This window comes from Pistacia vera, unplaced genomic scaffold, assembly GCF_008641045.1.
Source record: "Pistacia vera cultivar Batoury unplaced genomic scaffold, PisVer_v2 Contig52, whole genome shotgun sequence".
NCBI lineage: Eukaryota > Viridiplantae > Streptophyta > Magnoliopsida > Sapindales > Anacardiaceae > Pistacia > Pistacia vera.
The window spans coordinates 963,429-987,554 of record NW_022196357.1 but is presented as its reverse complement, the minus strand read 5'-3'; positions in this window follow the sequence as shown (position 1 = coordinate 987,554).

Below are 24,126 nucleotides of genomic sequence, written 5' to 3'. Positions count from 1 at the left end.
AGAATCAAAGTTTTTTTTTTATGTGTGATTGGAATGTTTATTTATATATTTTGTTAATTTACATTATAATATATTTAGATCGATGTTTGTCAAGTATGCTAGACAATCCAATGATAAAATTGAATATAGAGAATAACACTTTTATTGAGATATTTTTACATGTGTAATAAATAATATAAAAAGCTCACTAAAAATTATATTTCATACATACTATTTAGTCATCTACGTTACATCTTGGACATGTGATATTTTCTGGTGATGTTGATCTAGTCCAGTGTATATGATATTGATTCTCTTTGTTGCAAATATGAAATATTCTCCTTTTAATGAGAATTGTCGCAGTTGGAGTCGTGGACTTGAACACTTCCCTGTAATTTTTAAGTTTGTGGAATTGATTGGTTACTTTCACTAATTTCATTTGAATTTTTACACCTCTACTGTTGTGCATAACGATTAGAGCAACGGCAGTCTGATACATTGCTTGCTAGTTATCTTGTTTTCAAGATTCAATAAGTAGTTGTAATCCTCTGTTTCTATCATGTTCTATGAAGAACAAATGCATTCCAAGTAGTAGTGAAGCATGGTTATTTTCTGCTTATGCAAGGATCTTCAGAATTGAAAGCCTTGCAGTTGTTATTGCCAGTAGTTTGTGTCGTTGTTTGAGGATGTTTCTTCTATGTAAGACTGGCTTCACGTTTGACTGTTGGTTTAGAGACTTGCACCTGTAAATTGTAAGTAAATAATAGTTTTCAAACATAAGATCCACAATTAAAAAAAAAAAAAATTGTTTTCCAAATATAAGATCCACAACAACAACAAAAAAAATTAATAAAAAAGGTGTAAATAATAGTTTCAAACTATTGGTAATCATAATATCATTACTTGTATGATGAAGAAGTTAACAATAAAAAAGTGTGAAAAATATGGTTTGGTTAAATATCTATTCTAACATGTGTTTTGGTTTTTATATATTAGAAAGGTGTTAACAATTAAAGACACAAGTGATTCGGCATAATCCGTTTTAATTGTTGGGAGTCGACATACGGTTTTCTATATGACTAACAAAACAATGAAATTAACATATTAACAAAACATGATGATATTAGTAAAACTTACGTTAATCGTATTGCTTGAAGAGTGGTGTTGTTATTTTGAATTGCTTTTGCAATGATTCGTTGCAATATTTGTGATCATAATTGTAGCAGGTTTGTGGGTTGTGTTTTTGTTCTTTTGTGAGGAATCATGCTATTCTCGTGCCTTTTTTCCTTTTTTTTTTTTTTTTTTTTTTTTTTTTGTGTGTGTGTAGTATATTGAAATTATGAAGTTGTTATGGTTTAGTGGTTTATATAATTTTTGTGTAGATATTGGATAGCGAACTTTTCTGTTGTGTTTGGATTTGGTAGATATTATTGTGTTAATTATTAATGGGAATTGGCATTGTTATCCCAAGACATAATTTGAAACGTTGTTTTTAGTATTCTTCAAAATTAATGATGGTATTTTTATTTTTTTGAACATTAATTATTGGATTTTGTTATATATATCAGATATCGTTCCTTCATTTTTTATTCTACTGAGAAAAATTGATTATACTATTCAACGAATATAAACTTTTTTGTTCATAATCATTTAATGTTAAGTATTAATTTATCTTAAGTGTAAACGGTTTGCATTCATCTATATCTCTACATAGGTATATTAATTATTTGATACAGTCGATTAATACGAATCTTTTTAAATTCATATAAGTTAATGTATTGGATGATTTTTTCTGCATCGTACATGAATTATGTGCATATCTTATGCAGGTGTCTGATTCTCCAAAAGTTCTATGAGATAATTGGGCAACTGGTCAAATGAAAAAGGGTATCTCTACTATAAGAATGTAACGACTTCTTTCTACTATCATATTCATATAATATATTAATGAAAACACAAGTATACTTATCAAAATAGTTGGGCCCAAAAATTTTCTTTACTTACTATATACATTCTTTACATAGTACAGTATCATTTGTACAAAAAGACTCTCAAAACAGTGGACAGTGTGGTCAAGTCTCCCCGCTTACCGACGTCCATCCGACCACATCCTCACCTATGTCCTGCAAAAACATAGAAAACAACGGGGTGGGCACAAAGATGCTCAGTAAGTAATCCTCTACTCCACTATCCCCATGAATCACCTTTCAATTCTTTCCTTACTCTTGTCACTTTCTCATATTCAATCTCTCTTGTTCTTTCTCTGTTTCTACTGTCCTTTTCTTTCTTTCTCTCTATTCTCATCAGCCATGAGAGATATCATGCTAACATGTATGGATGAGATGCATATGCACTAATGCAAGGCAATGCATTTTCTTTCTTTTCTTGTCTTTCTCATTCTTATTCTTATTCATTCTTATTCTTTATTATTATATTCTTTGTTATTCTATTCTTTGCCGATCGGTCTTGGTTGATGCATGGATTCGGAACCCTTGACCATGTGAGTGTACTCTCTCTCGTGTATAGCTCTCATCTGCATGTATTCTCACGGCTATACAAATTCTTTTTCTCATTCTCATTCTGCTCTCTCAAGGCGGAGACCACTCTCTCACGATGGTTTACATGCGGGAAATTTCTACACTCACGGGCTCCCCATGGCACAACCTATTATTTTTTCTCTTCTTACTCATATTTCTTTCTTTAATGATTACACATATAAACATATGCATATGGATGGCTCATGCCTAGAATCTTTCTTATATGCACTCATGAAATGCAAATATGCTATGTTGCATAAAGTAAGGTTCTCTACTTCTACTCATACTTCTCTTAGACATTTCATCAAACAATATGTGTGCATGCATAAACCCTACTCTCACTATTGTTCTACTTCTTTCTTAACCATCCAAAATTGGAGTTCAACCCCTTCAAATTATCACACATCCTGCAAAGAAAACACACTTCAAATATTCCTTTCAAATTCTTCTAATTCTATCCATACTTCTACAAAAATTTATCAACACAATCCACCCTTCTCATGGTGGAAATTTCTCCATAAATCAACATTAAACTCATTCATAAATTCATCAACTCATTTCAAACATAAAAATCCAAGCATTAATCATATATAAATCTCTACACATCATTCAATCATGTAAATCACAACTTAGATGGAGTTACTTACCTTATATACTCAAGTAGAATCCACTTAAGCTCTCTACTCTTAATGGCTTGATGCTTTCTATTAAACCTTAAACACCAACTTAGTAAGGATCCTACTCTTACACTAATAAAAATTCACATCTAGAGTAAGGATTCTTACCTTTAAGTGCTTAGGATCAACTTGAATCAACTTCTAGTCAAAAGCCCTCCAAAAATCCTTGGAAAATGGAATGAAAACTTGAGAGAAATGAAGGATGGAAGAGGCAGTGGAGAAGAATGAATGAAAGGGTTTCTAAAGCTAAACCCTTAATATCTCATATTTTCTCCACTCTTTCCCATTTACCCCTTACTCTTTCTTAGGAATTCCACCTTTGCCCTTTAATTCTTTGCAAATGCACCCCCATTTAAACTATTCTCCAGAAAATTTCCTTACAATTCACTCTCCACTTTTCCTGCTAATTAGGGGTAGAATGGTCATTTTGCCCCTATGGAAAAATATCTAAAAACTTCATTAACCTTTTCAACTAGACCGTCGCCGCTGCGAAGAACTTTCTGTCGCCCCGGCGAAGAATTACAAAACCGACACCACAATTACAAAGCCAACGTCGTCACGGCGAAGATTATTCTTCGCCCTGATGAAGACTGAAATTCAAACATTCACCAAGCCTCAACCAAAATCAGGGCAAACAATTAACCAAACCAACCCATCCATCCAACCAAGGGTCAACCAACTGAAAATAACACCATGTAAGCTCAAATAAGAAAAATTCAATAAACATTTAAGCAATACAACACAATGTAACTACGTACCTCAAGTGGGGCGTTGCCAAGAAGATGGGAGGATTTGGACATTGATTTATTGGTGAAAATCTTTCTGTGTTTTGATGTTTTGCAGTTGACTTCAGGCATTGCTCATGTTTGCAATTCATGGTGTTCAGCTTGCCGTGGTCCTCCACTTTGGAAAACTCTTGATTTGTCAATATTGAGATCAAATTTTATCAAAATCCTGTTAGAGCCATATGTTTACATGGATGAGTGTTCTGATAAGGCATTGACTCGTTTGTTGAAAATTTCGTTGAGTCTCTGTCTGGGACAGATAAGAACCTTGATTTTTCAGTTCAATTTGTATGCAGGGGATGAACAATTTACTTATATTGCTGAAAGGTAATTTTTTTATGTTTCTGTTTAAAACCTTGTTGAAAGGTAATTTTGTTTTTTTATTCTCGCTATTTATTGATTTAGTCTTTGGCATTGCCTTTGGTACTAGTGATCATCACCTTTAATTTTCTTTTTAGTATAATGAATTGGGAAGTAATGCACTAAATATTGTTGTCTGCAGGTGCCCCCGTCTGAGGCATCTCGTTATGCCAGCTTGGAATAGAATAAAGAAGGATGTAATTTGCAAGGCCATTCATACATGGAGATCTCTCGAATCCCTAACAATGCCTAGTATAGTAAATATGTCTTATCTTATAAAGGAAGTAGTTGTAAATTGCAAGAACTTCAATGAATTGAAGATCATTGGTCCTTTTGACGTTCTCTTTGCCTCTACGATAGTCAAATTTCTTCCAAATTTGAAGGATTTGAGCTTGAGATGCTCAGCGATAATTAAGGATGCCCTATTGCTTATATTGGATGACCTACCAAATCTGGAAGTCCTCAACATATCGTATAGCCTTCTTATAGAAGGTCCACTTCTTTCTCCAGTGATGCTCAAAAAAATTATTAAGAAGCTAGAGAAAATTGTCTTGGAAAAGGCTGCTCGATTACGTGAGTTCTTAAACAAAGGGTTTGTTCCCTCCAAATCCAATAAACCACAGCCCCTAAACAAAGCCTACCCAATGTGAATTTCAGACTCTTACCTTTCCATATTCTTGCCAAATGGGGGATGTAATCATGCCAGGGTCTAACCACATAACCAAGGTCAACAAGACTATGGATCTTGCTCCAAATAGACTTAGAAAAAGGGCATGCAAAAAATAAGTGGTCAAGAGATTCCATGGATGAGTTACAAAAGAAACAATGAGCATTAGTAGTAGCCCCATACCTCATCAACCTGTCCTTTGTAGGTAATCTCTCCTTCATAGCCATCCATAAGATCATAGAGTATCTTGGAATAGCCTTTGAGAACCACACCAAGTCACACCACTAAACTTTTGCTCTCCTTCCTCTAATTGCCTCCCAAGCCGATTTGGTAGAGAAATCCCCCGAAGGTGAGGGTATCCAACAAATCTTGTCATCAACATTAGAAGGAGTGAAATTCCCATAATTCCCATGTTAATAAGGCCCAAGAATTGCAGTTGGCCACTTCCAGTTGCATCCATCAATCACAGAACTCACTTTACATCCTTACCAATCCCCGCATCATAAATATCCTTTCCCCATAGGTGCAAACAAGGGGGCCGTTCGGGGTGCCATTATCCAACCAAAGAGAGTGGTGTTACCATTGCCAATGTTATTTTTGATATTCTTTCTAGCCCTTCCCTTTTTGAGATGTGTCCACCATGACCATGTACAATTTTGGGGAATGCATATCCCAAATGCTTCATTTTCTCAAAAGATAAATTCGGACCCAAGAGACCCATAAAGTATGGTTTCTGTGTTGCCCAGGTTCCAAAAATGTCTTAAAGAACTGCAAGGTTCCATTTCTTAGATTTCATAAACCGAGCCCACCCTCATTTTTGGAACACATACCTCCTCCCAAGCTATCTAGCTTGGTGCCTATTCATATCAACTCCGGACCAAAGAAAAGCTCTCAAACTAGCATCAATTGCCTCATGAATTTTGGAAGGAAGGTAAAGAGGGACCACCAATAAATTACACACTCCAAAGAATGGATTTAATCAAATAATCCTCCCCGCATAGGATAGAAACCTACTTCTCCAAGAACAACCGGAGCCAGATTTTACCAAAGAGGTCGACATCTCCAAAGGTAAGCTTAGAGGTAATAAGGGGTACAGCTAAGTATTTGATGGGAAAACTACCCTCGGCAAATCCTATCAAACTAAATAGCTCCATCTTTCATTGTCACTCAAACTAGAAAGGAAGATATTGCTCTTATTAGGATTTGCACTCAATCCTGACCAACTTTCAAAAGTATTAAAGCATTCTAAGGAGAGATAGAGAAGTACCTTCGCTTTACAAAAAGCATGAGATCATCCGCGAGACAAAGATGAATCAGCCCATTTTCTTGCATCTTCAATGAAAACAAAGTTCGGATTAGCCGCCACTCTATTCAAGACCCGAGAGAGAACCATAGCATAACAAACAAGTAAGGGATAAGGGATCCCCTTGTCTCAGCCCTCTAGAGCTCCCAAAGAAACCCACCACTCCCCATTGATAACCACCGGAATCTAGGAGTAGTGATGTATTTGGATACCCATTGATAAGACACTAGGGAAACCAAAATTCTTAAGGACTTGTAAGAGAAACTCCCAATTAACTGAGTCATAAGCCTTCTTAAATCAACTTTCAAGGCACACCTTTTTTCCTTGGCCGTAGCTCGATTATAGTTTTGCACCAACTCTTGGCATAACAGGATTTATCTCCTATTCTCCTATCGCCAACAAGGCTCTTGTGCCGGGTCAATGAAGAGAGGTAAAGCACTTTTAATTCTATTTGCAATGATCTTGGTGATACATTTATAAATTATGTTGCAGCAAGAAATGGGTCGATAGTCCTTACACAAAGAAGCATTATCACACTGGGAATAAGAGCAATTGAAGTACAATTTACCTCCCTGAGAAGCTTGCCCTCTTGGAAGAAGTCTTTAATAGCCATAATCACATCTTTTCCCACCACCCCCAAGCTTTCTTGAAGAAATAAGCACCAAAACCATCTGGTCCAAGCTTTGTTGTTGCCCAACGAAAATAGAGTGTTCTGATTTCCTCATCCGTCACTGCGGCAATCATCCCATTAGCCATATCACTAGGTGATGCAAGGTTCAATAATTTCCTCTAAACCCCAGAAGTCTCTCACACCCGCTCTCTCAAAAACTCTTTTAAAGTGGCTGACAATTTCCTCCTTAAGGCTCAAAGGTACAATAACCATGCCGTTATCACACTTAAGCTTGGTGATTCTATTCTATTCTTTCTGCCATTCACACACTTGAAGAAATAGCTTGTTTGTCTGATCACCCTCTCTAAGCCATTGCACTCTAGATTTTGCCTAGCTAAAGACCCTCAGCTCGACTTAAAGAATTAAAATTAAAAGCTTTGGCTTTTTCCTCAAGAATAAGGTTCTCTTCAAGAGATTAGACGCAAGAGCATGCTGGACCCTTAGAAGGTTTTCTCTAGCTTCAATAACCTTGCTATATTCCCAAACTCCCTCTTGTTAAACACTTTTAATGCGGCTTTGACTCTCTTCAGTTTAGTACACCATTGATACTAGGGGTACCCCTAACTTCTTCTTCCTAGCCTTACTAACAATGCTAATGAAGACCGAAATGGGATTTTCCTAAATGAAGACATAACCCCACTTTCAACAATACAAGGAGAATGATCCGGATGCTTGGGGAGGAAATTGGCTATGGAGTTACCAAATACACTGCCCCACTTTTTTCACAGAGCTCGACCAACCTTAGTGGTAATCCTATGTTCCCCTTCTCTCATATTACTCCACGTGAAAAAGTTACCCTAAACCGAAGTCCTTGAGCCTAGTCTCATTACACATATTATTCAGTCCGAAACGTAATTTTCCCACCTATAAGAACCCCCTATTTTCTCATGCCCAAATCTCATCGCACTAAAATCACCCATAATCGCCCATGGTATTCCTCAAAATCTTGAGCTTTACCCATTAAGTCTCTCCAAATTCTTTCCTCTCCAACGACCATTGAGCCATAGACAATGAGCAAACCAAGGGATAATTATCCAAATAACAGCCTTACCATGGATGGCTTGATTCGTAGATTGTATGATTTCAAACCTCACCAAACTAGGATTCCAGCAACCCAATTCTACCATTAGGGCAGCACACAAGTTAGGATTACATCCCATCCCCCAAAAGTCAAGGACTTAGTAACCTCAAAATTTGGTTCACGAACTCTAGTTTCCAAATACACAAATTGCAATTTTATCGGAGAGATTAGATGTCTAACCTCATTTTGTTTCAAGGGGAATTAAGACCCCTTACATTCCACGAGCAAGCTTAATCATGGGATGGCTGGGTGTTAGGACCTTCTCTCGCTTCCTCCTGGCTACTCTCCTCCTTTGGCTTTTAGAAACACTTATGTTCCCCTTCGTAGAACCTTCCTTTTCATCAACTCGAATCAAATTTCTGAACCTCACAATAGCTGGTGAAGTAGACCCCATTTCTGTCCCTCATGGTTTTCCACCAAGGGACCCCTAGTGGGGTTACTTCTCCGTTGTTGTCACCAGCACTCAAAGCATTCAACCTTTTGTCTTCCAATCTCCTCTCTTCAATGTTAGGAACACTCACCCATATTCATTCCCTTAACACACTTATCCCTATCATCACACACGCACCTCGATTATAAACCCTGTTAAGATCAGCCCCCGTTAGGGACATTTATCCCACTCTTTCATCCTTATCCTTCCCAAACCTATCTTCAACATTTTCACTACCCTCTTCGCCATCAGTTCCCCATTATCCAGCCGTTTTCCCGAACTAAGAACAACAAATGGATTAGTGAGAGTTTTGTTTTACTAACCGTGTCTCTCGACTCATCAATGGGCTGCTCTTTTTGCGGCTAGAGCTCTCGCCCACATTCTCCGCTTGCGTAACCACGTCCTTTGACACATTCTCCTTCCTCTTGGTCACCACTCGCCGCATTCTTGAGTAAAATTCAAGTTCTTGTTCTCGGCGCTTTCCTATCAATTCTAGGGGCCAAGTGACTTTCCTTCAAATTGTGCCCAAAAGTTCTACACAAAGGGCAGGCCCTCGTTTCCAAGAATACTCCACCCCTATGTTCACATAATCACCATTCGGGAGCGCTATTTCCACAAATTCGGGAATGAAGAAGCTGATCAATTTCACACACAAACTCTTGCTACTCCAATCTATCTCCTGCATGCGTGATGTTATCCATGTAGAGAGGTTTTCCAATGGCACTCTGCAACATACTTAACCCTTTAGCATTCCAAAACTCCAATGGACCTCCAATAAATTTGACCCAAATCGGCACACTACAAATGCCTTCACCTGCCATCTTTAAATTCGGACCCATTTTGAGGAAAGGGGGCTGCCCCCCAATATGCCAAGCCCCTTCCAATTCCTATCGATAAACCCTTCACAAAGAGAATGGCAACCTTCTGCCAAGAAGAAACCAACGAAACAATTTCCCCATTTATCCTCCCCAAATCAGCAACCTCTTTAGGCGGTATAACCCTTATCCTCCTCCATCATCAAGGACTTCCGTGCAAATATTCCATTGGACACTGGATTTCGAAACAAAATTTTCTCCAGGATGCAATACCGACTGGCTTTAATTCCCCATCACCTTTTCCCCAAAAGTCCCCGCCTCCACTCACCGCTTTCTCGCCATGCATAAATTGGAGACACCTTGATCAACCAGCACATTCCCATCACAATTTCCACGCCAACCTTATCAATCACTCTTCCACCCCCAGCTTGCTGCCTCTTAAGCACCCCACCAGAACTCTTTGCCTCACTTGTATTCAAAGAATTCACAAGAAACAGACCATTGGAGGCACAGTATGGCTTTGGGAAGGTTTGGGAAGTGGAGGGAAATTTTTTTTTTTTGGTGAGTGGCAGGCTGTGAGGTGGTATGCTGACGTGGCATCTTGGGGATGTGGCAAGATGAGTCAGCTTGAGATTGATGAGGTGAGGGGAGAGATGGATGATTTGTTGGTCAGTTGTCATTATTGAAGTCAAAGAGTATAGAAAAGGAAATCAAAGGGGAACCAATGAAAAACAAGTGACGTGGCTAAAAACTTATGAAACAGCCTATTAACCAGTCTAAAGAGATGTGGAAGAAAAAATCAAAAATCCAATGAGCCAATGTGAGAAACCAATGGATAGCACTTGATGGATTCAAACTATCTCCACTCAATATGTGAACAACAACCAAAAATGCAGACAACTCCAGCCCAACAGCAAAGCTCCGCCAAGAAGCACCCACACTCCGTGACCAGAAAGAATCTGGCATCAACAGCCTACACCACCAACCCACTCTACATTTCCGATCAAAAAAGAACCACAACCCCTTTACTCCTACCTCACTTCAACACCAAACGGCAACTCCAAAAAAACGAAAATAAAACAAAACCACTCCAGCAGCCACCCACCTTCTTCCCAATCCGGCCAAGCCAAGAACCAGCCCACACAAAACTAGCTCAACCACAATAGCCACCGACAAGCAAAAGAGAAGACAGGAGAGCAAACAACCAAGGAGCTCGATTTAAACCCAAAAACAACCCCAAAACACAGCAAAGAATGACTGAAACATAGCAAACAAAAAGGTTAACAAAAACAGAAAAACAAAGTGTAGGTTTGTGAAAGAAAATGTGAAAAGAGAACTTAAGGAAATGGTTAGAGGGACAGGTGAAGTTTAATGGTAAAGGTGGAGGATGGAGGATGAGGGTGGAGAGAGGGGTGGTGGGTGGAGAAGAAAATATGGAAAGAGGGCTGGTTTCTAATCCTAGAGAGAAGAGAGAGCATTTTCTCTCACTAACGTGAACAGTGATTTTCCGATGTCATCAAGGATTGTGTTGAATGATGGTGTTTACTGGGTTACGTTTCATAGTGGTTTACGTTTTTATCTATAAAAATATTCCCTAATATATTATTACTAAACTGTGTGTGGAGCTATTGAAATTGCTATATAGCTCGTACTTGGTTAATCACTGGTGCACTCTTAAGAACATTAACTTGAATATTATCAGCAAATATTGAAATACTGATATTACAATATTGGAATCCTATTGTTTAACCAATGGAAAATAATTTCAAAGAGTAAACAAAAAAAAAAAAAAAAATTATACGAGAATAGAGATATGTTTAATATATTTTAATATCAAAATACATGTGTAAATTGCCTTATATATTTATCAAGGTTCAGAAAATGGTGTAGATTCAGGTTTTGTGGTCATCTGATCAGAACATTCTGATTCTTCTATTTTGAGATCAATGGAATACTCCCGTGTATTAAGACCTGCAAAAATAAGCTTAACATTGTCCACGATTTCAAACAAAGCATCGATCATATCGTTGAATTTTTCTCTTGTACCATTTAGATTTTCAATGTTGCTGTGAACATTTGGTAGTATCTATTTGAACTCCTTTTGTCTGTAACCCATTGCTGCACCAACAGGTTTAAAAAAAGACAATGAATTCCGATAAATATTTAAACATGCTAGAAATACAAATCGCATTATAGTTGTATATATATGAAAATATTAGGATAATGTAAAATTGAATTCCAAATAAATAAATTACTGAAATGTTTAGAGTTTATAATATTTTTTGTTTTGTTTTATATTACATAACATTTGTATTACCTTCTCTCTTGACGTCTTCCTATTCCAAGCAGTTCCCCATTTGTAGAATGCAAAGTATCTTTTGCTTTCAGATCCGAAACGACAGTGACTGTAGAATTCATGACCTGGGCCAGCAAATGCATGCCTTCTCTTATTTTTTTTTTTTTCACAGTATTTATGTCAATAACATTTTAGTCGATGTCATCCAAAATCTGTTGTAGGTCTCCCTTTTCTCCAGCCATTATCGAACCATTTAAAACTAAAACAGATAAAGAAAGTGTACAAACATATAAAAGTTATATGAATAGAAGTTGAGATTGATACTTATATATACATACAGTTTTGAGAATCACTTAAATAAGAAGAGAAAACGAACACATGGAAAACAAACAGATATGTCCTATTAAATGAATATGATGATTGAAGAACCCCAAAACGCCAAAAACCCAACTGGGGTAACATGCACTAACTTGAAACGTTTCATCGATTTAATAAATTATTACGTCTGGAAAACCAACAAAAGAAATAGTAACAAAAAAGTATAATAGTACATGTCCGATTGTTTTCCATATGTTCGAGAAATTTGTTGTTTCAGAATTTACATGTTTGAGATAACGATGCTTTTCTTTGCGTTTTTTTTTTTACCGGTTGTTTTTCTCGTTAATATGTTTCAGTTTCATATTTGATCTGCTTTATTATGTAATCTTAGTAGAATGGAAAAGATGAATCACACAATGACAACAAGACTTCAAGGAACAGTTGTGGAAACTAAACAGAAGAAAGTTAGACATTCTGGTAGGCGCTCTGCAAGACTTCAACGAACAATTGCGGAAACTCACAATGACGACATTCAACGTGTGATAGAATCAGTTGTTTTCACTGATAGCGACCAAGAGATCGAATTGCAATCACCTCAGCAGATGAAAGAGCCTAAACCAAGTAATACAATTGAAAATTTGAAAGCAAAGGTTGACCCTTTGATACACATAATAAAAAATCAGCAAACCAGATACAGAGATCTGTACTTCGAATCCCAGAAGAAGGTATAGAGATTCTGGTAGAATATCATTTGCTTTTTTAGATTATTAAAATGCTATATCTATTTAAGTGTTGCTAATGATCTTAATGATTTTCTTTTCACTCAAATTCAGGTTGAAACCTTAACGGAAGAAAAATCATCAATTGGCTTTGAAACTACAAAATGTGTTGATGCGTGATTTTTACACCAATGAAACGCACGTGTGAAATGCTGACTTGGCCCAGAAGACCCACGTGAATATAAATGAAAGTGAGAGTAAATGCAATGAGAAGAGCATTTTTAAAGTGGTTCGAATGCTAAGGAAGCAAGTCTTACATCCACTATTATATTATTAATGATAGAGGTTAGGTCGCATGAGCTGACTGACTTACAAGTGATGGTACAAGGAAGAGAATGCTTCTGTATTACAGAGAGAATGGCTTTTCAAGAGTAAAATGTGCGAATCTCCTGAATGAGAGAGGAACTCTCAATTTATAGTGGGATGCATTGAGCTAATGATTATTGGATCCGTGAGTTGGTGGGATTATCCGTGTAAATCCTTCTTTATGTCACATTGCCCACCTTCTAGAGTGATTTGCGCGATTTGGAGTAGGGATTGGACACATGGGATCACCATAGCTCCTGGTTGGCTTGGCGCGATTCCACTATTCTGACAAAAGCAAGCTACGGGTGTACCCATGTTCTGACTTTTGCAGGCTGACTGGACCTTACGTCAGCCCTAGATTTTTTAGGCATAACAGAAGTCCCCTAGTTTTTAAGGTTTGAGGATCGAACCTTGGAAACTATAAGTCATGCCGCGATTGGATGATCTGGAAATTCTGGTGATTCCGACCTGTTTGAAAGGAGGTTGGGGTAGCACTCTTTGCGAACACGACCTCGCATGGTCATTGCTTGCTAAGGATGAGCGACCTGACTTCGTCAGGCATTACCCGTTGTTCTTTTGGTATGGGTGCATTTAACGAAGTAATCTTTGCTTTGACAGACGTGTCCTGTGCATGAAAAGTGCCAGCCAGACACATTAAATGTGTTATATGCTGACACAGTACCGCTTTATCAGAACATTAAATTTGTGATATGCTGAAACGACAACCCTTATTTTGAGCATTAAATGCAGATTGGGGCGCAATTAATGCTAAGAGGGAGAGAGTGCCGTCGCTTGGGTTTTTCAATGGAAAACGACGACGGTTTGATTTTCTGTAATCGTGATGCTCACACTTCCTCACTGATCTATGACACGTGGCCGTGATCAACGGTGAGAAATTTTTGCCGCCCAAATGTCGTTTTGATTCCGAGGAAAACAAGCGTCACTTCATGCGTTATAAAAACCCAGATCTCTCTGGCAATGTCACCATACTCGTCTTTTTCACAGAGAGCAAGAGATTTTCGCAAGCTTGGAACCCTTGCCTTCCAAACTAGCGTTCTTTCGATATTTGAAGCAGAAGCCATTTTCGTACTCTGAGAGGTGAGAATCTTTCACTGTTTTGTCAGGTCGATATTGGATCACTTCTGGATAGCGCCGATGTAGCTCATTCTGAACTCGTATGTGATTGCTGTCGTAATTTACATCGCGTGTTGTGAGAACTAGCTAGGCGAACTGACCACTACGGAGCTCGGTTGATCGTATTTCTTGAAAAAGAGCAAGGACAAGGATTCTTATTACTTGTCTAACTGACCTACTATAGCCGAGGGGACACACAGCTACCCTAGCAACGCGGGGGCTTACGAAACAAAGTTTTTCTTCTTTCATTATAATGGCTATTGCCGCTTTCAGGACCCGAGTAGGCTCCTTTCCCTTGGCGAACTCATTAAGTTCAAAATGCGTTTTTCTTTCTAACGACCTGTTTCTTTTCTGGCAGTTAACAAGATGACCGACTTAGGGTTGCTCTTCGACCCAGATAGGATCGTATCTTTCGGCTTCCTGCCCGAAGCCAGTCGCGACGCAAAGAAGCTCGTGACGACCGCGAATCTACGGAAATACGGTTTCTTTAATGTAAAAGCGTCTTTAGAGCCCCTATTGAGTAAGTCTTGCTAACTGGTTCTTTTATGGTCGTGAAGTGAAATACTATTGCTAATGATGCTTGCGTGCAGCGACCATGCCTCCGAAGGAGTCAGAACAGCCACGACAAAGGCAAATCAATTTTCCTCGGTCAAGGAAGGCCAAGGCGACCGATGCGGCTCCTCCCAATCCCCCGACTGAAGGTGCCACATCGGGCCCCCAGGTGCGACCTGCTGGAACTTCTCAGCCCCAACCTTCGGAGGATGCACCAATCCGAACCGCGAAGGCTTCCCAGCCATCGACAGTTCGCCCGAGGCTAAAGACAACGGCTCAACGACCAAAGAAGAGAAGGCAAATTCAAGTCGAAGAGTCTGAGACCGAATCTGAGGGCGATCAACCTGGGAAGTCACAGCTAGATGTCGGGAGGAGGTCGGGTAAGGAACCGACGGGCGAAACGACCCCTGCGAAAGGCGTGAAGAGGGATACTCCAATGCTAGACTCATTAGAAAACCTGCCAGAGTACCTGCAACCGATAGTCTACACTTTGCTGGAGTGTGAACTCTCGGAGGCATTTGAGCAATCCGTAGGCTCCAACGACGTGGACTTAATGTCCACATCTATCCATCACTTAGGCAAGGTAAACGAACTACCCTTGGCGAGGGCTTCCCTTAGTTTCTTTTGATAAACTTGCTATTTTTCCTTGTTCGCAGGCCCTGCTCACCATGCAACTGTCCTTGGAGAAGGTTCAGCTGGGAGCTGCAAAGGGAGATGTCACACTAAAGGAAGAGAACGCAACGCTCAAGCGAAGCCTGTAAGCCATCGAAACAGAAAGAAACCTTTCTTTTGAGCCGACGAACTAGTACCTGAACGAAAGGGACGTAGCTCTTCGCACGGTGGACTTCCAAAAAGCGGAGCTCGAGAAACATGGGGAGGAAATAAAAGAGCTTCAAAGGACCATAGCCAGACTCTCCAAGGAGGTCGGAGAGAAGGAGCAGGAGCTCAAAGCGACCTCTCTGCGGGCATGGCACGCAGAACAAGTAAGGGATGCCTTCGAGAAGCAAAGGCAAGCTCTCAAGGCCGAACTTTAAATAAGTCAGGGAAAGGTCACTTCCCTGACCGAAGAGATGTAGAGAATGGCAGAGGAGGTCGAGGAGAAGCCTGTCGAGTGGGCAGTCGAGTCTATCTATGCCTTGCGGTCGAAGAACCTGCATATTGATATGTCCAAGCTCCTGGAGGATTGGCAGGAAACTCTCAAGTCCATGGCGCGGGCGGATGATGCAGCGGCAGCCGCCCAAAAATTCGATCAAACAGAGGGTTCGAGATATGCCTCGGAGAAGCCCACAGCCGACCAGCCTTAAGATGACGAGGTCGGTCCTCGAGGAGTCAGATTAGGGCTAATAGTCTTATCATTTTGCCTGCTGTACTCTTCGCATTAATGAAATATATTTTGCTTTTACAATTTCTGTTCGCTTTATTGTACATAAGTACATTCTGATTGCTTACAGTATTGGAACAAGTATATGCGAACAAGATTACACATTTATACGAGCAAGATTACATGCGAAGATTGTTACAAGCGAACATAATAATACTTTATAAGGAAATAATTTACAAAGATCAAGAATTAATTTACAAGGAAAACTGAGTTCGAAATTACTGATAGTAAGGTCGAAGATGCTCAGCATTCCAAGCTTGGGGTACTTTGGAACCATTCAGCCTTTTGAGATGATAAGTCTCTGGCCTTATCACTTTGTCGATGCGGTATAGACCTTCCTAGTTTGGTCCCAACACTCCCGCACTTGGTTCCCTAGTACCGAAAAGAACTTCCTTCAATACGAGGTCGCCGACCTAGAAGTCTCTTCGTCTGACCTTTGAATCAAAGAACCACTTCGCGCGTTGCTAATAGGCTTCTATTCTAAGTGATGCCTTGCTACGATGCTCTTCAACAAGGTCTAGACTTGCTCTCATAAGCGCTTCGTTGTCGGCCTCATTGTACGAGTCCCTCCAAAGTGAACCAGTTCCTACCTCCACAGGGATCATCGTTTCACAACTGTATGCTAGCGAAAAAGGGGTTTCAGAGGTAGAGGTTCTCGGAGTTGTCCTGTATGCCCATAAGACTTCGGGGAGGTCGTCGGCCCAATTCCCCTTGGCTGCGCCAAGTTTGGCTTTCCGAGTGTGCTTGATGGTTTTGTTGACAACTTCAACTTGACCATTTGCTTGTGGTCTTGTGACCGAGGCAAATTTTTTATGGATGCCCAGCTCGTTGCAAAATTGCTTGAACTGCTCGTTGTCGAACTATTTACTATTATCTGAGATAAGGGTATGAGGACTTCCGTAGCAGCACACAATGTTATTCAAAACGAAGTCTTTGAGCTTTCTGGTCATGATCGCAGCTAGTGGTTCAGCTTCCACCCATTTGGTGAAGTAATCTACCTCGACCACGGCATATTTGACTCCCCCTTTACCGACTAGCATGGGACTGATGAGATCGATTCCCCACATGGAAAATGGCCAGGGGCTAGTCATTGTTATCAGCTTGTGGGAGGGAGCTCGCAGAATGTTCGCGAACTGTTGACACTTATCACACTTCTTGCCAAAGTTGTAGGCGTCATCATTGATTTAGGGCCAATAGTGCCCTTGACAAACAACCTTGTTCACAAGAGATCGTGCGGTGGTGTGATTACCGCAGATCCCTTCATGTATTTCCCTCATGATGTAATCCGCTTCTTTGCTGGTTACACATAGGAGGAAATGGGCGCTGAACCCTCGCCTGTATAGCCGGTCTCTGATGAGGGTGTAACGAGCTGATCTTGTTCACAAAACCCTTGCCTCGACCTTGTCATTAGGCAAGGTTCCATCCTTGAGGTATTGGAAAATGGGAGTCATCCAAGAATCCGATTCTGTTACATTCACGGTCTGTTCGATCGGGCTGATATTAGGGGCCTCGATGAATCAAACAGGAATACTACCCGATGCTTCTGAGTCCAACGATGAGGCGATCTTGGCCAAGGCATCTGCCACACAGTTGCTATCTCTAGGAATCTGAGTGATCGCGAAGTGCTTGAACAGCTCGAGTGCAGCCTTAGCTTCTTTCAGATAACTGATCATATTTTCCTCCTTAGCTTGGTGCTCTCCTAAGATCTGTTTAACGACCAGCATGGAGTCGCTGTGAATGCTGATCGCGGTTGCTCCCATTTCTTTGGCCAACCGCAATCCAGCGAGCAGAGCTTCATACTCGGCTTAGTGTTGGTTGCCTTAAATCCGAACCGAAGGATACCGTGAACGAGAGCCCCTTCAAGACTCAAAAGAAGAAGACCTGCACCAGCCCTCTTTCTGTTCGACGATCCATCGACGTAGGCGTTCCAGGCCAATAGATTTTAAGCAGTTTCCTAGATGGCTTCGCTGGGTTGTTGCTCCGACTCACTTGGAAGATAGGAGAATTCTGAAATAAAGTTGGCAACAGCCTGCCCTTTGATAATCAACCTTGGCTTGTACTTCGGATCGAATTGACTCAATTCCATGGCCCATTTAAGCAATTTACCCGATGCCTCTGGCTTTTGGGGGATTTGCCTGAGCGGGTAATTAGTCATCACATGAATTGTGTAGGCGTAGAAGTAAGGTCGTAGCTTTCTAGAAGCGATCAGCAGGGCATAGGCTAATCGTTCCATTTTGGGATACCTCATCTCGGTATCCAACAGACGCTTGCTCGCGTAGTACACTAGCCATTAGACCTTTTCCTCTTCTAGAACTAAGGCTGCACTGACCGCGAACTGAGAGACGGACAGGTACAGGAGGAGAATCTCTTGTGGGAGAGGCTCGGACAAGAGAGGTGGCTTCCCGAGGTGTTCTTTTATACTTTGGAATGCCTGTTCACACTCGGGAGTCCACTCGAACTTCTTATTGGCCTTAAGAACATTGAAGAATGGCAGGCAGCGATCTGTTAGCCTCGATATGAAGCAACTCAGCACCGCTATTCACCCATTAAGACTCATGACCTGTTTTTTGCTGGTCAGGATTTCCATATCGAGGAGAGCTTGGATTTTTTCGGGGTTGATTTTTATTCCCCATTGGTTAACCATGTATCCTAGGAATTTTCCTAAGGATACTCCGAACGAGCACTTGAGAGGATTCAGTTTCATACTGTATAGTCGGAGGATGTCGAACATCTCAGCGAGATGCGTTATGTGATCTGAAGCGACATGGGATTTGACCAGCATGTCATCTACATAGACATCCATTGACTTACCAATATGTTCGGAGAACATTAGGTTAACCAATTGCAGGTAGGTCGGTCAGCGTTCTTGAGGCCGAAGGGCATAACTCTATAGCAGTATAGTCCCCGATCTGTAATAAAGGATGTACGCTCTTCGTCCGGTACATACATCAGAATTTGATTATACCCCGAGTACGTGTCCATAAAATTTAGCAGCTAGTGCCCCGAGGTGGCATCCACGAGCTGGTCTATTCTGGGAGGGGGGAAGTTGTCTTTCGGACATGCTTTATTAAAGTCACTAAAATCGACGCAGGTTCGCCACTTTCCATTAGGCTTCTTTACCAGAACTGGGTTGACAACCTAGGTTAGGTAGAGTGTTTCACGAATGGACCTATTTCGGAGGAGGTTATCCACCTCTAGCTTTAAGGTGGCATACCGCTCTAGATCCATCGCTTTTCTTTTCTGGTGAACTGGCTTAGCTTCGCTGTCGATGTTCAACGCATGGTAGATGATATCCGGGTTGATCTCGACCATATCTGTGTGCAACTAGCCGAACACATCAATGTTTTCTTTTAGGAAGCCGATCAACTCTGAGGCGAGCTGGGGGTTGAGATTGCTCCAATCTTAATACTCGGCTCAGTTCCTTCTGGTCAACTGATACTTCAGACAGATCCTCAACTGGCCCGCTAGAAGGGCTCTCCTGAATTCGAGGATCCATATTATCCTCGGCTGGCCAAGGCTGTAGCTCGATCTGGCTGATCGCCATAGCCTGCCGAGGAATACCACACGAGATGCCCTTCCCTCTACACGCCATCTGAACTGCTTTTATGTAACAATCGTGAGATACGCTCTACGATCCGCTAACTTCCCCTATCCCTGTCGTGGTGCAGAGCTTCATCTTCAGATGGTATATCGAAGTGACTACCCTGAAGCTTCTTAGTAGAGGTCGCCCCAGGATTCCATTCAAGGTAGATGGGCAATCCACAACCAGGAATTCAGTAACTTTAGTCATTTCGTCATAGTCACCCAGCGTGACTGGAAGTTGGATCGTTCCTTTGGGGATCAGGTGGTCCCCTGTAAAACGATATAAAGGGATTGAGGCGGGCTTCAGGTCGGCCTCGTCGAAGTTCATTCATTCGAAAGCACTCTAGAACAGGATGTTCACAGCACTTCCGTTGTCCACTAGCATCCTGCAGACGTTATGGCGCCCTATGAGGGGTGTGATCACAAGTGCATCGTCGTGGGGATGATGCAGATGGGTTGCATCCTTCTTGGAGAAGGTAATTGGCTCCTCCTTATGAACCTTTTGTGGTCGATGCGACGTGTTCATCACACTGATTGGGTCGTGATGAGCTGCGCGAGCATATCTTTCCTGAGCACCCCGCGTGTTCCCCGTGAGGTGCAGCCCCCCGAAGATCAGGTTGATACTGCAATACCCTAAATGATCACGCGCTTCTTTCCCTGTTCCCCTTGAATTTTTTTCTCGCGCAGGAGTAGAGTCGTCAATATACTCTTTGAAATGCCCCTTCTTGATGACCTCTTCGATTGCCTGTTTGAGAGCTCAGCACTCATTTGTGTGATACCCATTGTCCCGATGGAAGCGACAGTACTTTTTATTATTTCGAGCTATCGCGGGAGTTTTCATGGGCTTAGGCTCTCCAAGCAGGCTGGCTTCTTTGGATTTATCAAGAATAGCCGATACAAATGCATTCAGAGGAGTATATCGGTCTCTATCGCGATCGTGATGAGCGACAAGAGCATAAGACTTTTTGGGCTTGTAGCGATGTTTTTTTCCTTTTCGCTGATCATCAGTGGCCCTTCTGCGATCAGTCTTCTACTTTTCCCCCAACCATACGTACTGCCTGAAGCGCCGGGGTCGCGACGGCGGAGTGCCGCCAATGAATTTTCTATCTGGAGGTACTTCTCCGCAAGGTTATAGAATTCTGTGAGGGAAATATCGTCCTTAGCCTGTAGTTCTTTCCACAGGTCGGTTTGTGGACAAACTCCTATTATGATGAGAGTCCGAACAGACTATTCGGGAGTATAAGCCACCTTGTTGAGTTCCTTGTGGAAACGGTCGATGTAGGACTAGAGGGATTCATCCCTTTCTTGCCTTATATTGCTGAGGTAGCTCAAAGGCATCGAGACTTTCGATTTACTTGAAAAGGCCTTAGGAACGTCGCGCTCATCTAGGACGACAAACTGATCGATCCCGCTGGGAGCGACCTGAACCACCGTTTGGCATGAGAGCTCAAAGTCACTGCCAAACAACGGCATTTTGCTAGATCTGAGACCTGATGAAGCTCTATGAGGTCGTTAAGTTCATATAAATGATCCTGCGAATCAAAATTTTCGTCAAGCGCCTACATGTCGGGCATCCTAAATCCTGGTGGGAATGGGGCAACTAGCACTTTGGGAGAGAATGGGGACACAGACGTGACCTGCCCTTGCTCATTTTGCTGAGCTCTTAGTCTATCTAGAGCTCGCTGCAGCTCCTCAATTCGTGGCAATGGAGCCACTTGGGGATTGCTTTCACCCATGCGAGTTCGACCCTCGTGATAACGGTTGAGGAAAATTCGGAAGTCTGGTTCATCTTCGCCTCGGTTGGCGGTTCCGACCACTCTTGACACACGCTGGCTAGAGGCGTGTGATGGCGATGAATGATGCGGGGTATTTTCACGACCTTCGCGGTGGTAAGAACCGCCCCGCCCAGCACTTTTATGGGGGTGTACTTGCAACGTGGCATGGGACAACTTGGGCTGCATCCTTTCACCGAGTCTTAACGAGACCGGTATTCTGCTTGGGACGCGGTCGGTGATTGCTGCCCCTTTGGAACCCGTAGGCCCATTTTTTGTCGCTTGCTTCCCCTTTTGTCGACGCGCTGCAGTGCTCGTGGCATGGGTTATATCCCTTTGTCGAGCTTTCGTGTGACCTGCAGGCGTTTTTGGCAGTTGTACCGCCCCAGCCGATGTGGATGGCACGCCTTGGTCCAAATGGTCTAACCATCAATTGACCGTCTAGAGAGTATTGTCGAACCTTTCCAGGTTGCTTCTAATGACAAGGTCTAGTTGTGAGCTCGAAGGGATATCCCCTGCAGCATTTTGTGGGACATAAGGTATTTTGGAAGTGGTGTCCCCTTGGACTTGGGGGATCCCCTCAGCACCCTGGTTGGTTTGCTCAGGTTCAAGTTGGCGGGCCATTTGCTGTTGTAGGACCGGTAAGTTAGAGATTCTACCGATGAAGGATGAACACTAAATCAGCCCTCCTTCTAGCGCCAAACTGTTGATGCGTGATTTTTACACCAACGAAACGCACGTGTGAAATGCTGAGTTGGCCTAGAAGACACACGTGAATATAAAGGAAAGTGAGAGTAAATGCAATGAGAAAGCATTTTTAAAGTGGTTCGGATGCTAAGGAAGCAAGTCCTACGTCCACTGTTATATTATTAATGATAGAGGTTAGGTCGCATGAGCTGACTGACTTACAAGTGGTGGCACAAGGAAGAGAATGTTTCTGTATTATAGAGAGAATAGCTTTTCAAGAGTAAAATATGTGAATCCCCTGAATGAGAGAGGAACTCTCAATTTATAGTGGGATGTATTGAGATAATGATTACTAGATCCGTGAGTTGGTGGGATTATCCGTGCAAATCCTTCTTTATGTCACATTGCCCACCTTCTAGAGTGATTTGCGTGATTTGGAGCAGGGATTGGACACGTGGGATCACCACAGCTCCTGGCTGGCCTAGCACGTGATGCGTGTTTCCTACAACATACAAATGTAGCAAGTGCACTAGTCGCACAAAGTAATAAAGTGATGAGTGAGTATCGTTCCCACAAGGATAGTGTTACTAAGTATCGATTTCTCTAGTTTAAGTCCTAATTGAAGCAATAATAAATTGGATTGATGGAAAATTAACAACTAAATACAAATTAACAAAATAAAAATGAATGATAACGAAATTAAAGCAAAACCCAACATCTTAACTAATTAATCAATGCTAAAAAATGCTAGGGTGTTGATTTCACCTAGATACACTAACCCAAATCATAGAATCTATTACCCAAGTTCTAATTCCTTGATTGAAAATCGAATTCCCTAAGTTGTAAAACATACCTTCTCAGGCTATATTTCCCTACTTATCCCTATTAAGCTTCCGCACCCAACAAAATGAAGATTAATAGTTCAAAGTCTTTTAAGCTTTATGGAATTCTATCTAGATTTCATAGATCACTAAACCTATGTCTAGCGTTTGCTTAATCTATGGTATTTATCCCAAGAGGCACAATCACAACTCACTTCTCAGTCTCATTGTGAACAAACACACATTTGAATGATGATCAAGCATCCAAAAGTCATGAAGTAAAGAGATAAACACTCAATCATGAAATTAAAGCGCAAAGTAAATCAATTCTTATAAATTTGAATCATTGTATCAAGGTTACATCAAACCCTAGCTAAACAACTCAGTTCATACTCAAAAACGAAATAAAAGAACAAAAACAAACTGAATCAAGATTCATCATTGAAAAACAACCAAAAGATGGAGAAATCTTCTCTAATTTGAAGCTCAAATCTTTAATAATCTTCTCCTTCCATGAGCTGCCTCCCAAATGATGAACCAAGACCCTTTTCTCTTCCTTTTTGCTCTAATTTATACCTCTTGCACTTAAGGACTAAGCCCTGGCAAGCCAAAACGCGTCGTTTTATTTTTACATCTGATGCAAGTTTCGTCGCGGCAAAGCTTTTTCCTCGCCGCGTCGAATAATTTCGAGCCAATTTTGAGCATGGTAGAGTTTGAATCTGGAAAATGGTTAAACATATGAATTGTAGCCCTTTCAATTATATTTCTGTTCGTTTAAGAATCAGCACAATCCAAGGTTTACAGCTCAAGTTATGGCAGAAATACTGAAGCACGTCCAAAGACATTTTTTCTTCAGTTCTCAGCGTACTTTTCACGACTTCAAGCCAAGTTTTCACCCTTGTCCAGTCAGAATTAGGAAAAACCCAAAACATGAAAGTTGTAGCTCTTCTTCTTATATTTCCAAATCTTCTAAATTCAGGTCATTCCGAGTTTCCAAGCTCAAGTTACATAACTTACGCTCAAAACTGTCATTTATGCTAAAAATCCTCGTTTAGGCCTACAAAGACAAATTAATAGAATTAGGTAGCAATTATGGCCCAAATTGTATGAAAAGTATCCTAAATCCTATCAAAATTCAATGCAAAATCATAGTGTAAAATATGATTATCAGTGCGATTCCACTATTCTGACAGA